Below are 5,390 nucleotides of genomic sequence, written 5' to 3' on the forward strand. Positions count from 1 at the left end.
TCTTTCACCGAGTTGATGATCCTCCAGCTGCAGTTGATGTTTGTCTCGGTGTGTGTCCGTGGGAACAGCCCGTAGAGCACAGAGTCCTGTGTCACAGAACTGCTCGGGATGAACCTCGACAGCAACCACTGCATCTCTCTCCAGACTTTCTTTGCAAAGGCACAATCCACAAGGAGGTGAACAACGGTCTCTTCCCCACCACAGCCACCTCGAGGGCAACGTGCAGAGGGGGTGAGCTTCCTGGCGTGTAGGAAGGATCTGACGGGGAGGGCCTTTCTCACCACCAGCCAAGCTACATCTTGGTGCTTGTTGGAAAGTTCTGGCGATGAGGCATTCTGCCAAATGACTTTGACAGTCTGCTCGGGGAACCATCCCACAGGGTCCACCCTCTCCTTATCCCTCAGGGCCTCTAGGACGTTACGTGCTGACCACTGCCTGATGGACTTGTGGTCAAAGGTGTTTTTCTGCATCAATTTTTCCACCAGGGACAGGTGGTACGGCACGGTCCAACTACTTGGAGCGTTCCGCGGCAGCGTGGCCAGACCCATCCTTCGCAACACCGGGGACAGGTAGAACCTCAGCACGTAGTGACACTTGGTGTTTGCGTACTGAGGGTTTACGCACCGCTTGATGCAGCCGCACACAAAGGTGGCCATCAGTATGAGGGCGATGTTGGGCACGTTTTTTCCCCCTTTATCTAGAGGCTTGTACATCGCGTCCCTGCGGACACGATCCATTTTCGACCTCCAGATAAAGCGGAAGATGGCTCGAGTGATCGCCGTCGCGCAGGAGTCTGGAATGGGCCAGACCTGCGCCACGTACAGCAACAGCGAGAGTACCTCACACCTGATGACCAGGTTCTTACCCGCAATGGAGAGGGAGCGTCGCTCCCACATGCCCAGTTTCCTCTTCACCATAGCCACTCGCTCCTTCCAGTTTCTAACGCATGCCCCGGTCCCTCCGAACCATATCCCCAGCACCTTCAGGCCGTCAGCCCTGACAGTGAAGGGGACAAAGGATCGGTCAGCCCAGTTCCCAAAGAACATGGCCTCGCTCTTCCCACGATTTACCTTGGCTCCCGAGGCCAGTTCGAACTGGTCGCAGATGTGCATCAGTCTGCGCACCGACAGCGGATCCGAGCAGAAGACGGCGACGTCGTCCATGTACAGGGAGGCTTTTACCTGAGTGCCTCCACTGCCTGGGATCGTCACTCCTCTTATGCCCGGATCCTTCCTGATGGACTCGGCAAAGGGTTCTATGCAACACACGAAAAGGACAGGCGAGAGAGGACAGCCCTGCCTGACTCCAGATTTAATCGGAAAGCTATCTGTTTCCCACCCATTGATTGAGACTGCGCTACTGATGTTAGTGTAGAGCAGTTGGATCCAATTTCGAATTCCCTCCCCAAAGCCCATTTTGGAGAGCACATCCCCCATGTAGGTGTGCGATATTCTGTCAAAGGCCTTCTCCTGATCCAAGCTGATGAGGCAGGTATCCACACACCTGTCCTGTACATAGGCAATCGTATCCCTGAGCAGCGCCAGGCTGTCAGAGATCTTCCTGCCTGGCACAGAGCAGGTCTGGTCAGGGTGAATCACCAATTCCAGAGCGGATTTGACCCGATTGGCGATGACCTTGGACAGAATCTTATAGTCCATATTCAACAGTGAAATGGGTCGCCAATTTCTAATTTCCTCCCTTTCCCCCTTGTGCTTGTAGATGAGGGTGATGATGCCTTTCCTCATGGATTCTGACATACTACCGGCCAGGAGCATACTCTCGTACACTGCTAGCAGGTCTGGGCCGATCAAGTCCCACAGAGCCGAATACAACTCCGCCGGCAAGCCGTCGCTTCCGGGGGTTTTACTCTTCTCGAAGGACTCGAGGGCCTTAGTCAGTTCGTCAGGAGTTAGCAGTTTGTCCAGGCTCTCCCGCGTACTGTGGTCTAAGACCTCCGTGATAGAGGACAGGAAGGACTGGGAGGCCGTGCTGTCCGTGGGCTTCACGTCATACAGTCCGGCATAAAAGGATTTGCTGATCCTCAGAATGTCGGACCGTGATGACTTTACTGAGCCGTCTTCTTCCTTCAGGCTGCTGATCACAGAGCGCTCTCTGTGTACCTTTTGGAAGAAGAAACGTGAGCACGTCTCATCCTGCTCCACGGAGCGGACCCTGGAACGGAAGATGATCTTGGAGGCCTCCGAGGCAAAGTGCGAGGCTTGCTGGCCCTTCACCTCTTGGAGCTCCTCCTTGACATCGACCCCCATCGACTGCAGCCGGAGCAGATTCTGCATCTTTTTCTGGAGTCGGGACATTTCCCTCTGTTCCTTTCTAGCTTTCTGGGTGCCTTTGAGGATGAAAAACCTCTTGATGCTTCCCTTGATCACTTCCCACCAGTGTGTCAGGGACTCAAAGAGGGGTTTCACGGTTCTCCAACCTTTGTAATCCCTCTTGAGCTCCTCAATGTTCTCTGGGGTCAGCCGTTGCACATTTAGCTTCCATGCCCCCCTGCCCACCCTCAGGTCCGTCTCCAAGTGGCAGTCCGCCAGTAGGAGGCAGTGGTCAGAGAAGAACACTGGCTTGACCTCGGTGGATCTGACTGTGAATGCACGGGACACAAACAGGAAGTCTATCCTGGAACGAATGGACCCGTCTGGCCGCGACCAGGTGTATCTACGCTGCGCTCCGTCTGCAGGGTTGCTGAAGACGTCGTGCAGCTTGGCATCCTTAACTGTTTCCATCAGGGATCTGGACGTAGCGTCCAATCTGCTTCCGGCCCTGCCGGATCGTCCAGCCGCATCGATGATGCAGTTGAAGTCCCCGCCCAGAATGACCGGCCTGGAGGTCGCCAGCAGCAGTGGGAGCTGCTGAAAAACCTCCAGCCGCTCAGCCCCTGGTCCCGGGCCATACACGTTAATTAACCGGAGTGGAGCGTTCTTGTACATTACGTCTGCTACGAGGAGGCGCCCGCCCACCACCTCCTTGACCTCGGAGACGGTGAAGTTGCCTCCCCGCAGCAGAATACCCAGGCCGGAGGAACGAGAGTCGTTTCCGCCCGACCAGATCGATGGCCCGTGGGACCACCATCGTGACCATTGCCTGTAGGAGCTGAGGTGCGGTATCGCACACTCCTGCAGAAACAACAGGTCAGCTTTGACCTTGGCTAGGTAGTCCAAGGTCGCAACACATCGCGTAGTAGATTTAATGCTACGCACATTTATGGATACAATCTTTAAACCCATTTTAAAGCATTTATTCTCCTACCAAACCCACTGTCTCTGAGAGTCCCAGACCTTTAGTCTGCTCCTTCATACCCGTAGTGAGCTCAAATTCCTTCACTTTGGATGGGCTGAGGTAGATCTCCTTGGCCGTGTTCTGCTCCTGTGGCATCTGGAGGTTCACGTAGTGAGCGGGTTTTGAGATGACCTTTGCTGGAGAAGCTTCTCCAAAACTCACCCCCTCTGGGGTGTTGCTGTTCCCGGCTTCCTGGAGCTGGGGTGCGATGATTGCCTCACTGCTCCCAGATTCCAGGGGCTGTGGTGCACTGGCCTCCTCAGGTTGCAGGCAAAGTTGGGGTGCGCTGGTCTCCTTGTTGTCTCCAATTTTCTGGAGCTCGGGTGTCTCGTCCTCCAACGCCCTGGAGCTTTGCCGCCTCTTCTGTCGGTGCCGCTCTGGCACTTCATCATCCGAAGAGCTGCTGCCCTTGTCGTCCGTGTCGGATGGGAGACGCCTCTTGCCGCTTCTCTGGGAAACGCCTTTGCTTCTTCTTCGCTCCCTCTTACTTTTCTTGTTCTTCACCGTCCGCCACTCCCCCTGCTGCTTTTCCACTGCTGCCTCCTCCTCCATTGATTCGCTGTCCTGAGGACTGGGAGGTTCAGGGGGTAGTGCTGTTGATTGGCTCTCTGTTGCCTCAATCTCTTTCTCCACCTTGTCTCTCTCTGTGTCCTCCTTTGTCCCGTTGAGCTCCCTGGGGGCCTTGGTGGTTGGAGTGACACGAAACATTTCTTCTGCTTCCCCCTGGTCGGCTTTGGCTGCCTGTGCGTAAGTACGGCAGCGTTTGGGGCAGGTCCTGTAGAGGTGACTTGCCTCGCCACACAGGTTGCAGCACTTGGCCTGTTTGCAGTCTTTTGTCTGGTGCCCTTCCTGTTTGCAGATCTTGCAGAGGGAGGCGCTGCAGTTGGCCGCCACATGACCAGCCTTGCCGCATGAGCGACAATGCTTGGGTTGCCCAGCATAGACCAGGTAGCCCCGGTTTCCCCCGATAGCGAAACTGGAGGGAGGGTGGAAAATGGCTCCCTTACCATCGGTCTTTAGCGTGACCTTAAACAGGCGTTTGCCTGTCCAGATCCCCAAGTCGTCTCGAATCTCGGTGCCGCTCCCCACCTTATCGAAGTACCTGGTGAGGAAGGTGACCACGTCGGCGACAGGGACGAAGGGGTTGTACACATGCACCATCACCTCACGTTCCCGTTGCAACGGCAGAGAAAAGTGCGGCTCCGCCGTCAGGATCTTCATCTCCGGCAGGTCTCTCTTCTCCTCGAACACCCTCAGGAGCCGGACGCAGTCTGCCACCCGCTTGAACGTCACGTCAAAATAACCGCCTTTGCGGGAGTCGTGCAGGGTGAAGATCTCCGTAGCTTGGAAGCCGCACGCCTTCAACAGGATCCTCCTGGTGAAGAAGCCCCGATCCATAGGTGATCCTCCTTCGCTGTGGTTCACCGTGACTCGGACGGTGATAGGTAGCCCACGGTATGGATTTGGATTGCGATTGGTTATCGCCCTTCCATCCCGACCTTGCCTTGGCAGGACCATGGTGTCGCCCCTGCAACACTTGATGTTAGCCAAAAGGCCGAGAAGCGATGAGAAAGAAAGAAAGTTGTGTTTTGAAAGATGTGCATGTTGAAAAGTAAAGAAAGCAGATGTTTGTAAGAAAACTATTTTTAGCATTGAAAATCCCCTGGAAAGGGGTGGTGCACCATTCCCAGAGATACTGCAATACCGGGTCGATGCGTGGAGTGGACGGAGCAAGCCCCTATTCCATCTCCCTGCTCCAAAAATCAATTTAATATATGGTCCCCAGATAAGGGACGTATCAGATATTAAACTGATAAGAACAGATTTTTTTTATTTTTTTTTTTGTAAAAATATACTTTATTCATAAAATATCTTCAATCACATTCAAAACCATTTCAAAAACAACATTACAAGGGTACAATCCAGGTTAAACTTTTACAAAATGTATCACCAGGTGCATCAGTACAAACAATATTACAATCATTTACAGCCTTTCATTTTGATCTGTACAGCCCGAGGGGCTCTAAACAGTTCCCAGTCTCTCGGTGCGCTGTGGTAGAAAGGTCTTAGACAGCGACCCTTCCCCATTGCGCCTT

At 54.1% G+C, this 5,390-nt stretch overlaps 1 non-coding gene across 1 annotated transcript; it reads right to left on the bottom strand.

Annotated features, from left to right (window-relative positions):
- Positions 1-4,965: 4,965 nt before the first annotated feature.
- LOC144669066 (U2 spliceosomal RNA) lies at positions 4,966-5,148 on the bottom strand. Its single transcript, XR_013573596.1, has one exon. It is a non-coding gene; the product is annotated as a U2 spliceosomal RNA (small nuclear RNA).
- Positions 5,149-5,390: the final 242 nt, after the last annotated feature.

The sequence above is a fragment of the Cetorhinus maximus genome, chromosome 28 (assembly GCF_964194155.1).
Source record: "Cetorhinus maximus chromosome 28, sCetMax3.hap1.1, whole genome shotgun sequence".
Taxonomy (NCBI): domain Eukaryota; kingdom Metazoa; phylum Chordata; class Chondrichthyes; order Lamniformes; family Cetorhinidae; genus Cetorhinus; species Cetorhinus maximus.